Genomic DNA, 15,795 nt, shown 5'->3' with positions numbered 1-15,795 from the left:
CATCAATCATTGCCAACCGAGACGCGCAGCGGTATTTCCCTAAGCCCGTGGCGAGTAAATGAAGCAACCAACCAAACACCAAAAAGTCACAAACACATACAGTCATGGAAACAAACGTGTTCAGCAATATGCGCAGCCTCCGTTTAACTTGACGCAAATCGAGTTGACGTGGGAGTCATATTAGGCGGTGTTTATCCTCGTCGCTTGTTCCGGAGCACATCGACATAAGGGTTGAGAAGATAAGCGATTAAGACTCTGTTGCGTTGTGATGATTTTTTCCTCTTTCCCATTCAGTTTTTGATAGCAGCAGCGGCGGCAGCTGAAGCTACTGGTCGAACGCGATACAAACATCGTTCAATACGAGTGGCCAGATTGGATTGTCGACTATCATTAGGGTGTTTTGCAAGGGTTTTCGAGACGTGATAATAAATTACGCTACTAACGGCTGCCCTGATTACAATCGAACTGAACATTTGCAATTAAATTTAATTAAGAAAAGGCAAAGACCGGTAACAACGGGAAGCAATGAGCAAGGAATGATGAGTGCCAAAGTCTTATGGCAATTTGTTGATGAGTGTCCAGTATCTTGTAAATAGGAGGGCGCTTGGACGAGACCCTAAACATTTATGATATTACTTCGGCATAAGGCATTATGTGGTGGTTACTATCGGCGCTATTCCTACCAAACGTCGTTCCAGGTCGTTCCAAACCTCGTTCGGTTTTCCAGGAAATTGAGATTAACATCTTTGCATGCCATTTGTTCGCATTCCAAGACCATAGGCATATGCTTGCGGATGCCAAGGGCTGCTGTCATAACCTATCTTTGATTTAATCGAACTTGGGCGAAAGCTTCACAAGGTGACAACAGTGATCTCTTTTCATGTTCATCTATGCAGCTGAAGAACACGTACTGCAGCAGCGAACGCTTTCTCGGCCATCTCACAGCATCGCTCACTGCAGAAAATCCCGTGGTGACTGCAAGACTGCCAGAGCAGAAAGTTCTACGCATCGAGGCAGCTCCACGCGGGGCTGTATAATTACACCCTAATTTTTCAATCATCTCCTCTTCATCGTCCCATAAATTATCTCCCGAAGGGGCTCGCTCGCTCGGGACGAGACGGCTCCGGGATCTTGAGCGTGCCCGTATCGCGCTCGTCCAGCACGTTTTGCATGCGCCTATTGCGTTCCAATCTGGAGGAATTCTGTTCTGTTCTTGTATTCAAATTTGCTGGACCATCACATTTGTGCGACATGGAGTCGGGCAAGAGGCATGAAGAAATGTATATGCACGCTAAGGAAGGCTGCAGCACCATCGTGTATCCCATGTATCTCCAACAAATCGACCTGACGACTCAGAAGTCTCTCTCTCTCTCGCTCTCTTTCTCTTTCTTTCTCTCTCCCACTCTCTCTTTCTCTCACACACTCTCTCGGTGCATATTTTTGTTAGTTTTCGCCGTGTGCCTAGCGATATTAAGAAAACACATTTGAAGATGCACGGCATCAGCAACGAATTCGTATGTGTAGTTTGGTAAGGTGTCTTGTTCTTAGGCGTTGCCTTAAATCGATGAACTACTCCGCTTCGCACATCGCGTTGTCTGTTGGTTTTGTTGACGTTAAGCCCCGCAAGCGCAGATGATGGCTCGGCGCGCACCATAGGCATTGATCCATGGCATCTAGTTTGTGTGCTCTGCAGCATATTCGCATCCCCTGCATATGCTGCCGTGCTACTCGACCTGTTCTCGTGCCTCGTCTTCGAGTCCTTGGCTCGAAGTGCCGAATGGCACGGTAAGGAAGAATTAACATACAATTTTTCCCCGGCCCCCGGTACACACCAGTGACGGCGTGTTTCGATCCTCATCTAACTATCAACACTAATCCATTCGAGAAAACGAGAGGAATACACCAAGATAGAGAGAAAGAGATAGAGAGAGAGAGAAAGAGAGAGAGAGAGAGAAAGAGAGAGAGAAAGAGAGGAAGAGAAAGAGCGAGCAAAAGGATTGCTATGTTTATTTTCCGTTCATTCTGGGGCTCATGTTTTATTCGCTTGTCTTTTTGTTGTTTTTTAGTTGATTATTATGCTATATAGTAATTAAAATTAAAACTGATTTTTAAGGCGGATGAATCTTGTTAAACCTGTCTTTAAGTTCCATACACGCCTCCAGAGGAGCCCGTGTTTACCTCGTTTACTGCCCTTTTGCTCCCCTTGTTTTTTTTTTTGTTTGGACTTCCTTCGGTGCCCAATAATTCCTGACACGATATCCCATTGGGGGAAGCGAAAGGCCTTTCAGGATTATGTATTTTTTGGTTCCTTCATGATATGCTGCTCTCTCCGCTTATCTTGGCCTTATCGCCCGGGACCCGTTGATCTTCCTCTTGGACCAGCACCCGCGTACCAGCACGGGTCACATGCCAGAAACAAAACGAAACGAAAACAAAAAACCCCAAAGCACACACACAGCAGGGGCAAGACTATCAGATTGAAGATCTCGAGAACCTGAAATACGATACCACCACGTGAGATGAGTCTGATTGTCGCCGTCTTCGGCTGTTCCTCGTGGGCTAGTTTGTGTTGTTGTTTTTGTTGTATTTTGCTCAAACAAACGGGAAAAAACGCAGCGCTAAGTTGTCCATCCAATGAACTGGTGAACTTAGTGGTGTGTTTTTGGGGTTTTAATGTTGGATAAGATATCTGATTTCCTCCTGCTTCTTTTCGCAATTTGGTTGGTTTTGTGCTCGCTTTGTTGTTCGTTGAACAACATTCCTTCGGAAATACCACGAACTATGACGCAGCGCACCGTTACAATATTTTTTTTCATGTAGCTTTGTCCATGTTAATCTCTACGCCAAGTTCGCTAACACTAGGGTAATGTTGTACTTCTTGTAGCATTTCGAAGCCATTCCGTCCACCATTACTGGCAGCTGTACGTTTTGTACCATGGTTTGGCAATGGCCTCGTTGGCAGTTTCTTACCAGTCAAAGAATTGTCCATTAACATTTCGCGTGCCTCTCACTGCGTATGGAGCAGCAACATGTGTCAGGCCAGAGGTCGCTTCACGCAATCCAAATCTCTGACTACGCACCTCCGCGTGTTTTGTACGGGCTTGGATGTGGTGTAGTTTGCTGCACACGGTTTGGATTGCATCGGTATTCCATTTATTTGCACGGCAGACGAGATTTATGCGCGTCGGCTTACCACAAAGCGCAAATGCAAAGGCGCAGCAGCACACCCTTTAACATGACGGGGAGCGTCAGCAGAATGCGTTGCATTGAAACGAACGATCTAGAAAGAGGGAGAGTGCATCTTACTGAATGATTGGTACTCGGAGGTGGAATTACGGGCTACAACAAAACGGCCGATGTATTTACTCGATCAAAATCGAACTGACGCTTGAAATCAATATTTAAAACAAAAGTGTGGTATAACGGAAAAAAACGGAGGAAAAGATTTCAATCGGAAAAGGAAGAAAAAAAAAAGGTTCGAGGAGAGATAAAAGGCTTTCATCGCTTCTAGGAGCCACAACTTTAGAATGATCAAAAATGTTGCTTCACATGGGAAGCGAGAGAAAAAATGCTTTCAACATGACAAAGTACGATCGGCAGGAAAAAATATATTTTGTGCGGCAATTGATGTCTTTGATCTGAAGTGTTTTTTTGCGTGGAAACCGCGTTTATACAAATACGAATCTCGTTTCCTTTAAAGAGGTGCAACGCACAGACGGGTTTTTTCTGTTGTACTTCATTTCTGTGTATTGATCGTGCTTTGTTTAAAATAGTTCATCGTTTTCCTTATAATCTATTTTGTCTATCATAAACTTATTCGTATGTATATATTGTTGTTGTTGTTCTTTGAATAAACAACTTTTTTAAAAATCTTTTTAACTTAAAGATAGCTTCGCCATCTCAATCATCTGCAGTGATATGAGGTATGCATCATCATCATCACCTTTAGTTGTAATAGAAAAATAAGATGTTTTATTAAATTTATCTTTGGTATGTGGGGCAATCGTCCACTTGCACAACTTTACAACATATCCGTCGCGGGCCTAAGTTTCGTATGGTCCTTGCCCCTCAGCAAACACTGACCGGCTGCTTGGAAGATATTAAGTCTCGAAAGCTTCAAGAGTATAGGTCGTTAAGCCAAAAAGAAGAATGAAAATTACCTTATATCAGTCAACGAGTTGCTGTAACTAGATAACTTATCATTTTATTTTTCTTATTTCGCCACCTTTTGAGCACAATAGCGTAACTGTGTTCCATGATGTTTCAAATGCAAATGGTCCTGCAAATAATCATTCTGAAAAAAATGAACAACGAGGAAATAAACAAAATGCTGAAAAAACTGGAATCGGAACAGATAAAGAGAGGACATGAATAAAGCAATAAGTTATCGGTGTACTTAAGTCGCTTTAGATGAAAATGAAATGGAAAAATATTTCTGTTTGGTTAAATCTTCCTTCTGGGCTCCCCCGTCCGATTCATTGTTTATATTGTTTTTTTTTTTGCGATGCCATCGGCCTTTTGCTGGTGTTTCACAATTGGTGTTTTAAAACAATCTGTACAGCCTGTTTTTGTCGTTCTCTGTGTTGGTACTGTTATGTCCAGGTTTAGCCAGAAATCAAAATAAACGATAGAAAGAAGGAAAGAAAGAAAGAGAGCGAGAGAGATAGAGAGAGAGAGAGAGAGAGAGAGTCTGCGGAAAATATGATCGAAGGAATCAAATAATTCCAACAGGGAGATTTATATTATCGCAATATTTTAAACCTTATTAAGCGATTTAAATACGTAAATATGTGCGGCATGAACGCCAAAAAAACAAGCATGGCTTGGCGCCGTGCTTTCAAATAACAAAAAAAAACGCACGCTGGCGAACATGAACATTACCGTGGGGAGTTTAAAACAGCAAAATGAGCAAAACATGCAACGGCGTGCACTTTCAAAGCGGCAGCGGATGGTGGCGGAAAGTGTGTTTGTTTTATACCCCCCTTTTTTCACTTTTCTGCCGCCTTCGTTGTTTCTGGTTTTCATCCATGGGTGCATTTGTCCAATCCGGAAATCAAGCTGGAGTGCGCGCCTGCGCGGCCAAAAATTGATCATAAGCATAAATCATTCACTCAAAACCTGCCGGTGGATGGAATCGGAATCGAAAAATCGATTCCGCTGTCTTTTTGTCGGCGCACGATTTAGCTTGCCGGGAGCTTTATTTTTGCTTTTATACTTCAAACAAAGCAGAGAGGGTAGTTCCCAGCAAAAGACAGGAAGTGCGGGTTTCGTTTGCTTCAAAATCTTTAAATTGTGGGGTAAAAAAGAACATGCATAGTTTTGGTCATGCGCAGTGATCAGGATTTTTCTCGTTATATATACCACCAACAACAAAGTTGCTGTCAATTGAGGTTTTTGAATAATTTATCTGTAGGAAGAATATAAACCACAAAAACTTCCGACAAAGCCAAAGACACAGCAATTAATGATATTTTGTTTGTTTTTGTTCGAGTCTATTTTTAAGTTCAAACTCCTTCACCATTAAAAGGGCTCATATTTGCATAATTTAGCTGCACTTGCCAGTCTTGCGAGAGTATTTCAGCGACCTTCAGCTAGGAGCTTTTGAATGCATGCACGTAGTATACTCACTTTCACCGTACCGAGTGCCACGTCAGTCTGTTACACGCTAGGGAGTTGCTGTTTAGCTGCGGTGCTAGGTAAAATTAAATCTAATTTAAAAAAAGTTTTAATGGGGTTTCCCGCAATCCCATCCAAAATGTAAAATGCCCTAGTACCCACTTAAGAAACAGTGGAACCCTTCATATCGAGATACCCTCAAAACGATCAAAACTAAATGCGGTTTTGTTTCTTACTCTCTCTCAACGAGTAAAAACTCGCATAACGGGCAATATTATTCATATTCAGGAAACATGTTTTGGGAGCTAATCTGAAATCTAGATCACGATCGGTAAACATTGAGCATTACTTTAATTTTGATTAGCGCCATGGTAAATATGTTTTGATACTAAGAATCGTTTAATGTAAAACTGTTTCCAAGATTAAAAATGCCGAATAATTATGCACTTGTGGTGTATTCACGAATGGTTTTTGGGATTCGGTACTACGATTTGATCAACGCATGATCTATTAATGGCTAGTATTATGAAGACATTTTTGGATTTTTTAGCTTCATAGAGGAATCTGGGGCAAAATGGTTAAGAGGGGCGAAATGGTCAGCTGCACTATTGGCAAATTAACACGTTTATAATGGTTTCTAATGATTGAAAAACATCAAATACAATGTTTAAAGCCTACCATGAACCTTTCTTAACTTAAGATTTCAAAATAAGTTAATAAACTAGCAAATAAAATGATTGCCCAAAACGAAAAAAAATTCATCGTCTCGAAAATAAGCTTTCGTAAGAATTTAACATATAATTCGAGCAAAAAAAGAATATGTATCCTGGCACATGATGTTTATCTATGGATTATGTGAAAAAAGTGTTGTTTAATGTAGTTTAATGTAAAGTTTTTAAAATTAGTTCGTAAAATGTTTCACTTGGGGCAAAATGGTCGTTCCAGCTTGTGGGAAAATGGTTAGCATGTTTTGACAGGAGCAACATGACGAGGCTGTGGTATAAGCTAAGGTCGCTACAATACACTAGCTTTGCTTAAATAAAATTGTACTGTTTGTATACTATACCGACAAGAAAAAATACTGACAGCACGTGAATTATTGAATTATTGCAGCAAAATAATAAATTAATCTACAAAACACTAATATACTAAACTTCAATCTCTACCCTCACAATTCTACCAAGATGCAAGAGCTTAAACCAAAGCCTGAAGTTTAATGTTGTGGTCCATTTTACTCCTTTGTTTTGATGAGTTTTGACATTTTGTGTAAGACTATTTTGCCGCATAGCAAGACCATTTTACCCTACCAATACATTTACACGACTTTTGACGTTGATTTTTAAAAATCGGTTTAAACATTTATATTTGTTATTAATGCGTAAACTTCTGATTTTTTTTCAAGAATAAGATGTTGAAGTATCGATTGCCGTCAAAATAACATTACAAAAGGGTTTAACCAATAAGATACGGACGAAAATCATTAACAGGTCCATTTTGCTCTGCTTTCCCTATATGCCCTTTTATCATCACATTTTCGTACCTGCATTAAATAATTTCACTTTTCATACAAATTATACGGAAAATAGTCTACTGCATAACGAGATTTTTTTTAGCAATACGGCCTTGTTGGAAAAAAATAACGAAATTTACACTAGAGTGAGTCACTAGAACAGATGAAATTCGTTATATGGGGTTCCACTGTATTTTCAGAATCGTTTGCTTTGCGTGCAAAAGCAAGGGACGGAATTGATGCAAGAATGGATTCATGAAGTATGATGTAGTTAAACCCTACCTTGAAAAATGTGTGAAAATTTAAGCGTTCCTGCTGAACAAACCCCATAGCAGCTAGACATCAGCTTTGAAGCTGCGCTTAAGCAGCTTCAACAAACAACCAGCCGGCTTTACTGGTTAATATCATGTTTGTTTACATAAACCCATTAAAAAGAGGCAGCTATACCTCGTGCTTGAGATCACACCACACCTTCACTGACCCAGGTTCTCTGCTAGTTCGAAAAAGCACAACTTAGGGGACACAAAACATGCATCTCTTCGCCTGTATGCAATTATTCACGGTACAACGCTGTAACGAGCGTGGTGCAAACAAAACCCAAAACAAAAGGGGGAAAGGCTTGGTGTGTCATGTCTTGCACGGCCACGGCAAGAGCGTGGACATACACACACACATACACACACACACACACACACACACACACACACACACACACACACACACACACACACACACACACACACACACACACACACACACACACACACACACACACACACACACACACACACACACACACACACACACACACACACACACACACACACACACACACCAAAACGTGACTGTCGTTCGTAAAATACTTTGCATGAAATTGAAAATGAAATACGTCCATCGCGTGCTACATTAAATTCACATTTAGTTATTGTTACGTTCTACCTTTGGATGGACGGAAAGTAGGTTGCAGTGTTTTGAGGTCTCATGTTTCTTTTCTTTGCAACTCGATGATAACTCTATGAACGTTTTACGTTTAACGTAGACGCTCTCTATACAGAGTTGTTTCTTTTGCAAGATTGTCAAGTTTTGTTGCTAAGAAGTTGTTGGCTAAGTCAAAGTTATCAGCCGTATTCAAACGAAGATTTGCTGATCGAACATATCCAAACATTTCTCCCGATGAAATGAAACGAACCTTTCCTTATGTCGTTGCAAACTTATCGCCGACATTAGAAACGAGAATAATTGGACCAATATCTACTACACATACCAACCCGATTGTTTTCAAAGTACCAAGCCTTGCAGAGCATTTGTTTCACTTCTTCGTTGTATACTAGCAGGGTTACAACATTCCCCTGGCTGCTCTATCTTGCCGCATTGTGCCCCAAACACCATCGCGGGGTCAGACTGCACTGACTTAATTTATTTTCCCGTCCAAGATCCTTGTTTCCCCCCTCCCTAGCCCTCGTTATCTCTCTCTCTCTTTCTCTCTTTCTATCTATCTCTCTTTTTTCAAAGCTGTCTGCAAGACGCAGAAAAGAAGTACACACATTCGCAAGCAGTGGATGGAACGGTGGATTGAACCCAAAAATGCATCCGGTCAAGAATTATGACCATGGCGATAAGATTCATCGCATCCTGCGCGACGCCGTCGAACTCTTCTTCAAACAAACAAAGCCACCATCCACACATACACTTACCCCCGAATATGGAACCGCATGAAAGGAATGGTCTTCGCACAATCTTGAAAAGGCAAAGTTTCGATTTCAACGACAACTGACCGGTAAAAGAGTCCCGCGGACCGCTCGGTTCGGATCCTACTGTCGGCGCATATAAAAAAAAAAACACACACACACACACAGAGTTGGTTATGTCCGGCTGATCCACACGCGGCGATGTAGATACTGGGGGAAAAGCCTTCCAGGGAATCGGTCCAGGTTCGTCGGAACGGGTAACATGTTTTCGCCGCTGTTTTCTCTCGTATTGTTCTTACAGGTGAACAAGCGTCCATGTTTTCCGCGTACGCATGTTATCTAATATTCGTTCCCCAAACGGACTTCGTTGGGGCTGGGTATTTCCGTTCGTTCCCGGGGTCCCGAAGAGAGGCCGCCTACCCTCGTTCGCTCGCTCGCGCCTGAACTGTCGCAATTCTTTTGACAGAGATAAATTATCAATTACGGATGAAAAATGTCCACAGGTGACAGGTCCCAGACCTTTTTTCGCTGAAAGTTTAGTGCGATCGGACATTGTGAGGTAAGTGCAGGGTGTTTGCGAATAGGGGTGGAAGGAATAGTGCTTTGTGTGGCGGATCTGTTGGTCTTTGGATCAAATATCAGCGACGGTGCCATTTCGAGGGCTCACTTGCCGATTTCAATCGACATCTTCGTCCCTCTGAACCCGACTGTCAGCCGAGAGGATCGCAACAATGGCACGTGAAGTGTTTGGAATAAGATGGGGACGAGATGGGGAACTGGAGGATGGCAAACATTTCGTTTTAAAGATTTTAATGCGCTTTCCTTTCCCCGCATGTTTTTTTTTAAATCCTTTGACTTTAAAGATTTTTTTGCCTCCGAATATTCTAAGCAGCTTTTTGCAACATTAAAAAATATTGTCTTTCTCTGTTTCCGTAGCAGTTTAAAAAAATATATATACGCACACACACATACAGCAAATGTATCCTTTTGTCGCCTCACCGCATCCTTCTTGGGCACATTCCCGCACCGCCTGGGGGATAAGGATTGAGTTACGGTCTAAATGAGAACATAAAGTGCCATAACAAGCGATAACATGCAAACAATAAAACTGTACAAAAGCACCCCGCCGCGCTGTTGTGTTCATACCAGTGGTGTGGTGAGCATTTCTAACAGCGGAGAATCGGCTGGAACCAAACGGTAGTAAGGAACACGCCCAGAGAGATTGTTGGTCCGCCACCCGTTGGATGGCTGAAAAAAGGCAGAGAGCAACTAGCAGCAGCAGTACTTGAGCATGAGATGAGATGTAGCCGTATTTGCAGAGTAGGCCGATTGAAGGTACGACGTTGCAGTAGTTTATGATCCCTAACGCGACGAGAAGCGTATTGTTGGAATGAATTTGTTTTGACAATCGAAGCAGAGCAAAGAAATTTGAGAAAACGGTACATGCTATAGCATATGATGCGCAATTATCTTCGGACGCATAGTATTTCCGTATGAAACTGCTCGATTCCTTAAAACAGTTTGAACGTTGTGTTCCAATATCTTGAGAAACTGCTTTAAGTAATTCAACAAACAAAACACATTTTACCTTCAGAAAAAAATCTGCGGTGCATCTATCACGACTCGTCCAGTGTCACAACAGTTTAGCTAGTGATGATTGCCTAATTATGCACCACCAAGCAGAGATTTGCTACGCGAACTCTCAATAACTTGTAGGCAAATCTTCAGCTGAAATTATGTACATCTCAAAATGTTTTGTGTACATATTGTGTTATTGCCGCAGGATTTATTTTTCACCTCCCTCTCATTTTGGCCTCTGGCTAACGATATACTCGCAAGCAAGTGGGAATGCTTTCCAACCATCTCTATCTCTCCCAGTTCCTTTTCGCTTTTATCGTATTTATCTCCCTCATCTATCCATCCGACCCAATCGCTACTGTCAATCTCGCAATCCGCGTTGACGAGAAGCTGTCAAGCAGACTTCATACACACGGCTTTAGTACGCAACAAACAATAGTAAGGCAGTAATGTTCAGTAACCGAAATTCTGACAACAGCATGCACTATGACGGTAATGACACCGTTTCTATAGCATTGAACTCTTCTTGCACACAGGAAATTGCGTCTAGTGGATAATGTTGAATCTGAACATATGAATGGTACTCTCCGGCTGTAACTCGCACGAAATTCTGCTCACTCTTGTCCCTAGAATTCCCGGAACGAGAAATTGGATCTGTTCTCGAGTTCACCCCCTTAGTAAACACGACTGCCAGGCAACGTACCCGATTTGGATTCCCCCTATAACGGTCTAGTTCTGCTTGATCTAAATTTGATTATGTTGAATTGGGATGCGTTGGGTGGAAGTGCATTAAAGAAATGAAAATAATTGTACCGTGTCGCATTGGGTCGATGGGTGGTAGCGTACAATGGATTATTGCTGTAAATGTTTGTAGCGTCTGAGTACAGAGTGTGCCTTGGGATGATTTCTTTATCTTGAACTAAAAATTACCATGCTATGTTTTGGTTTTATGAGAAATTCATTTCGATTTATACCATCGGTATTGTAATATGTACTTTATTAGAGGAACCAACTCGCCGGTAAATCGAATCCCAATCGATTAGAGTGCATCATGGAAAAAGAGCAATCATTCCCACTTGTCGCAGTGTTTCCTATTCTACGATGTTCATCACAACAGATAGAATATCTATTTTATTTTTTTCCCGAGCATTGGAAACATCCATTAGTTTGTAAGTACATCTCATCACACCATCCACCAGTTGTCCTGATCGACCCTTTACGCCGGGGTCAGGTTCACCAAAACCGAGGGGAGGATGAACATTATTTCACCCACTTTCGAGCACATTTGCTGTTATTGTTACATCTCCCGCCGCGTTGCCCGGATGAGGATTGCGTGGTGACGAGTAATTTGGCTATGATTTATGGTAACTTGATGCTTGAAGCGTTCAATTTCCCTTTCCCTCTCGACCCTCGTTTTTTCTTCTAGCCTGTTGGTGGTTTAGAAAAATAGCAGCTTTTCCGACGGACGAATTTTCTCACCCGCTAAGCCGGTGGTGCGTGTCCAATCTGTGTAAGTAAGGAAAAATTAGAGGTAGTCCACCATCATCAGCACTAGGAAAGATGATACCGGTGCCAGTCGATTTTTATCGAAACGGCATAGCATAATTCAGACAGTTGGTAGGATTTCAACAAATAGGTAGCGGCCAAGAGTTTTTGAATCGGATCAAACTTTAATGGGGTTTGAACTTTCACATCTGTAGAGAAGTTTAACTCGAACAAACCCACGTATTTAGTTTTCTAGATCAGAGGTCTCCAAACTTTTCAGTTCGCGGGCCGCATTGCTTCACAATCAACCTTGTTGAGGGCCATTTTGACGCTACCTTTAAAATGAGTGGAAGTTCAAATCTCGTTTTAATAAGAAAATACTTATGAAATATATCAAATTTCTGCAACTTTCTTTTATTGAATCTTGATTTCCAGAGTTTTCTTGATCTTTCAGAAGTTAAAAAAAAATTGTTAGAAAAGAAAGCTATTTAATTTAGCCTTAACTCAGTCCTCGCGGGTCGCATTAAAGGCTCTTGAGGGCCGCATGCGACCCGCGGGCCGTAGTTTGGAGATGCCTGTTCTAAGTCATGATTTTGGTGAAATAGGTCCAATATCAAGAGAACACTTTTGCAAGCGACTTTTAGTTTCATTTAGCATTTTCGCAAAATGCAACTGGAACTGACAGCAACTGGAATTTTCGATTGTTTCCAAGAGAAACGTATCACACATCTACACATAGTCTTAATCTGGTGAACGTGTTGGAGTGTAAATAGAACTATCAAATTAGCATGTTCCCACTATTTTCCGAACTTTAGGAACTGCTCACTCAACGCAATCTTTCATGTCCTCTGCTGCCCGCTCTCGCGGCTTCGTTGTGACCAACAGAAAACTCCAACGCATCATTTCCCAGCAGTCGATGAGGGCGAGAGTCAGCAGTCCTGATTACAATCCAGTGGTTTTCAAGCTTTTTGTAGCTGTTCCTCCCATACAGGGTATATGTGTAATTCTATTCCCCACTCACAAGTTTCGCAATATTATGTTATGAATTGCTGATCTGATTCCCCAACCCTATGCATTTGTTCTTTAAGTTCTGGTTTTGCAGAAAAATCATTTTGCAACTTGAAAAGCTTATTCTGCATTCTGATGGGAGTTTTAGCCTTAGAATTTTTAGTTTCAACAAGTTTCTATGTTCAGATTCAGTTGAATATTGGACCAATAATTGTTTTTGGAACCTACGATACGAAGTATCAAGTTATGACCCGTTGCATTTTAGAACTTTGGATCGCTACCCCCCCCCCCCCCCCTCCCATAATTTTCTTTCCCTCTCCAGTTGAAAACCGCTGCTCTAAACGAATAGCTAACTCCGGACCCCGCATGGAGTTGTTCTTCCAGCACGACGCTGATCATTATCGTCACAGTACGGCTCCAGCTCACCCCACGTCCAAGAAAACCATTTCGACTTCTCTTTCGATGGTTCTCATTGTTTTACAGCCATTTGCATTAAACGATCGTAAACTACGGTATTTTATTAGATAAGTTTTCGATTTATTTGTTTGCTCATGTTACGGTTGTCGTTCTCGTCCGGGGTTCTCGCTTTCCTGGTCGTACACCTCGAGCCGTGTACCCACGTTTCACGGATATTTGTTGGAAGGTTCTGATCGTCGTGCAAGCGTCTGTTATGCCTTACGCGGGGTTGGCTAGTTGGTTGTCTGGTGCATATTGGTTTCACCCTTCAGCAAGCAGCATCGGGGTGTCTCTCCCGATAACTCGCGTCTCTGGTTGCATCTGGTTTTCCAACGTCATTTAGCTACGAGATGGTTAGTAGCCATACATCTATACACATTTTATTAATTGATTTTCATTAAGTCGCATCCAGCCGGACTGGATCACAAATGAACGCGTGAAGTCTACCGACGGAGTCTTGAAAACGCTGGGAGAAGCTCCAAGCGCCTTAAGCGCGAGTCTTCCTCTCTCTTCTCACATCCAAACTTGGATGTTTTGTTTTAAGCACCAGCACCAGGAACCAGAAGACTACAACGGAAAGGTGACTGATAAATCTCATACGGCAGTAGCACAGCAGCAGAAAAGATGTTCCGGACCGGTTTCCCGAGCCTCTGGAGATCTTTCGAGTCGAGTTTAGGAAAAGGCATACGCTGAAAACTAGCTCCCATAATTAGCTGAGGCGCGCTTGTCACGCCTTAGAGGCCTCCTGGGCTATTGATATGATAGTTCCCAATTAGGCTGCGGATTTCGATGAGATATCCGAACGATATTTTTGTCTTTTCCTTACTTATATTATGTCGTGTGGTATATGAACGATCTGTCAAACTGGAGAGTAATGAATGGCCATCGCCCAGCAAACCCTACTTAACTAAAACAATTTTCGGTCGGGATGGTTGTTTTTCCAATTTTTATAGAGATTTTGAGCCTATCATTCGCCTCTTACCGGGTGGTGTTGCAAATGAGAATATGAGCTATTTTGCATGTTCATTTGCGTAAAGATACATTTTACTTATTTTTTTACTTTACCAATTGGTGGGATTATTTATCAATACCTGAATAGGTTTGCTAATGTTACGATATCTCTGAGGCTGTGTATACGATCTCTCGCCTTCGCCCTGGTAGTCACTGAGAGCGTACATCCTTAGGCGTCAACACAGTTTTGTAACTGAATAAATGTTCATTTTACGAGATACCTATTCTGCCGGTTCCCCATTCCTATCTCCAAATTCGTAGCAATAAAAATTATGAGACAAGACCGCTCTTGTTACGTCCGGCGACAAGCTGAGCCTTTAGGCCAGTTTATATTTATAGCATTTGCAAGATTCCAGCACACCTTCCAAGGATAGTTTGCATATGTTGTGCCATCCTCTGAGGATAGAATAAATTATTCCACGCAAACCAGCAAACAAAAACACACACGAACACAAACCCGTCAGACATGCTATAAAACGGTGCAAACGGTGCATCACATCATTAAAACGTTAATACTGTTGGTCAATACGAAGAAATAAAATAAACTAAAAATATCGGTATAATATTCCGCTGGCTAATCCTACGCGCATTCCGCGTATGTGTGTGTGTGTGTGTGTATGTGTGTATGTTTGTTTGTGTGTGTTTGTTTGTGTGTGTGTGTGTGTGTGTGTGTGTGTGTGTGTGTGTGTGTGTGTGTGTGTGTGTGTGTGTGTGTGTGTGTGTGTGTGTGTGTGTGTGTGTGTGTGTGTGTGTGTGTGTGTGTGTGTGTGTGTGTGTGTGTGTGTGTGTGTGTGTGTGTGTGTGTGTGTGTGTGTGTGTGTGTGTGTGTGTGTGTGTGTGTGTGTGTGTGTGTGTGTGTGTGTGTGTGTGTGTGTGTGTGTGTGTGTGTGTGTGTGTGTGTGTGTGTGTGTGTGTGTGTGTGTGTGTGTGTGTGTGTGTGTGTGTGTGTGTGTGTGTGTGTGTGTGTGTGTTAGTGTGTGGAAATTAATAATGCAGCTAATATATAATCACAAGAAGGTGGTCAATACGCGTACGTTTGTCTCTTTTATGTGTTGCGCTGAATTTCGAGGAGTTGTTTTGTTTCTTCTCTTGTTTTGTGATAAAAAATCAAATCTACTTAAACGCAGACCGCCGAGATAGCTGCGGCTGTTGATGATGCCATGAACTTTTAAGTTAGACGGAGCGGTGTGAATGAGTGTACGATAGGTAAAACTAGACAAATCGTAAAACCGATAGATAAATCCCCTCTTTTCTACTCCGCCCGCGTGCTCGTTGCACGGCCACTAAAGCCGTAGAAAATAAATCGTTCAATGCTAACAGGACGACGCGCGCCTACGTTCAGCCTACGACTCAGGCGTTTCAAAATTATTGAAAAGGTAAAGTTCTGCCCAAGAAGGAAAGTAAGTTATAGCTGTCAGATGGAACTAAAGGTTCGCTCGTATA

Source organism: Anopheles gambiae, chromosome X, assembly GCF_943734735.2.
Source record: "Anopheles gambiae chromosome X, idAnoGambNW_F1_1, whole genome shotgun sequence".
Classification (NCBI taxonomy): domain Eukaryota; kingdom Metazoa; phylum Arthropoda; class Insecta; order Diptera; family Culicidae; genus Anopheles; species Anopheles gambiae.
Note: the sequence above shows the minus strand (reverse complement) of the source record.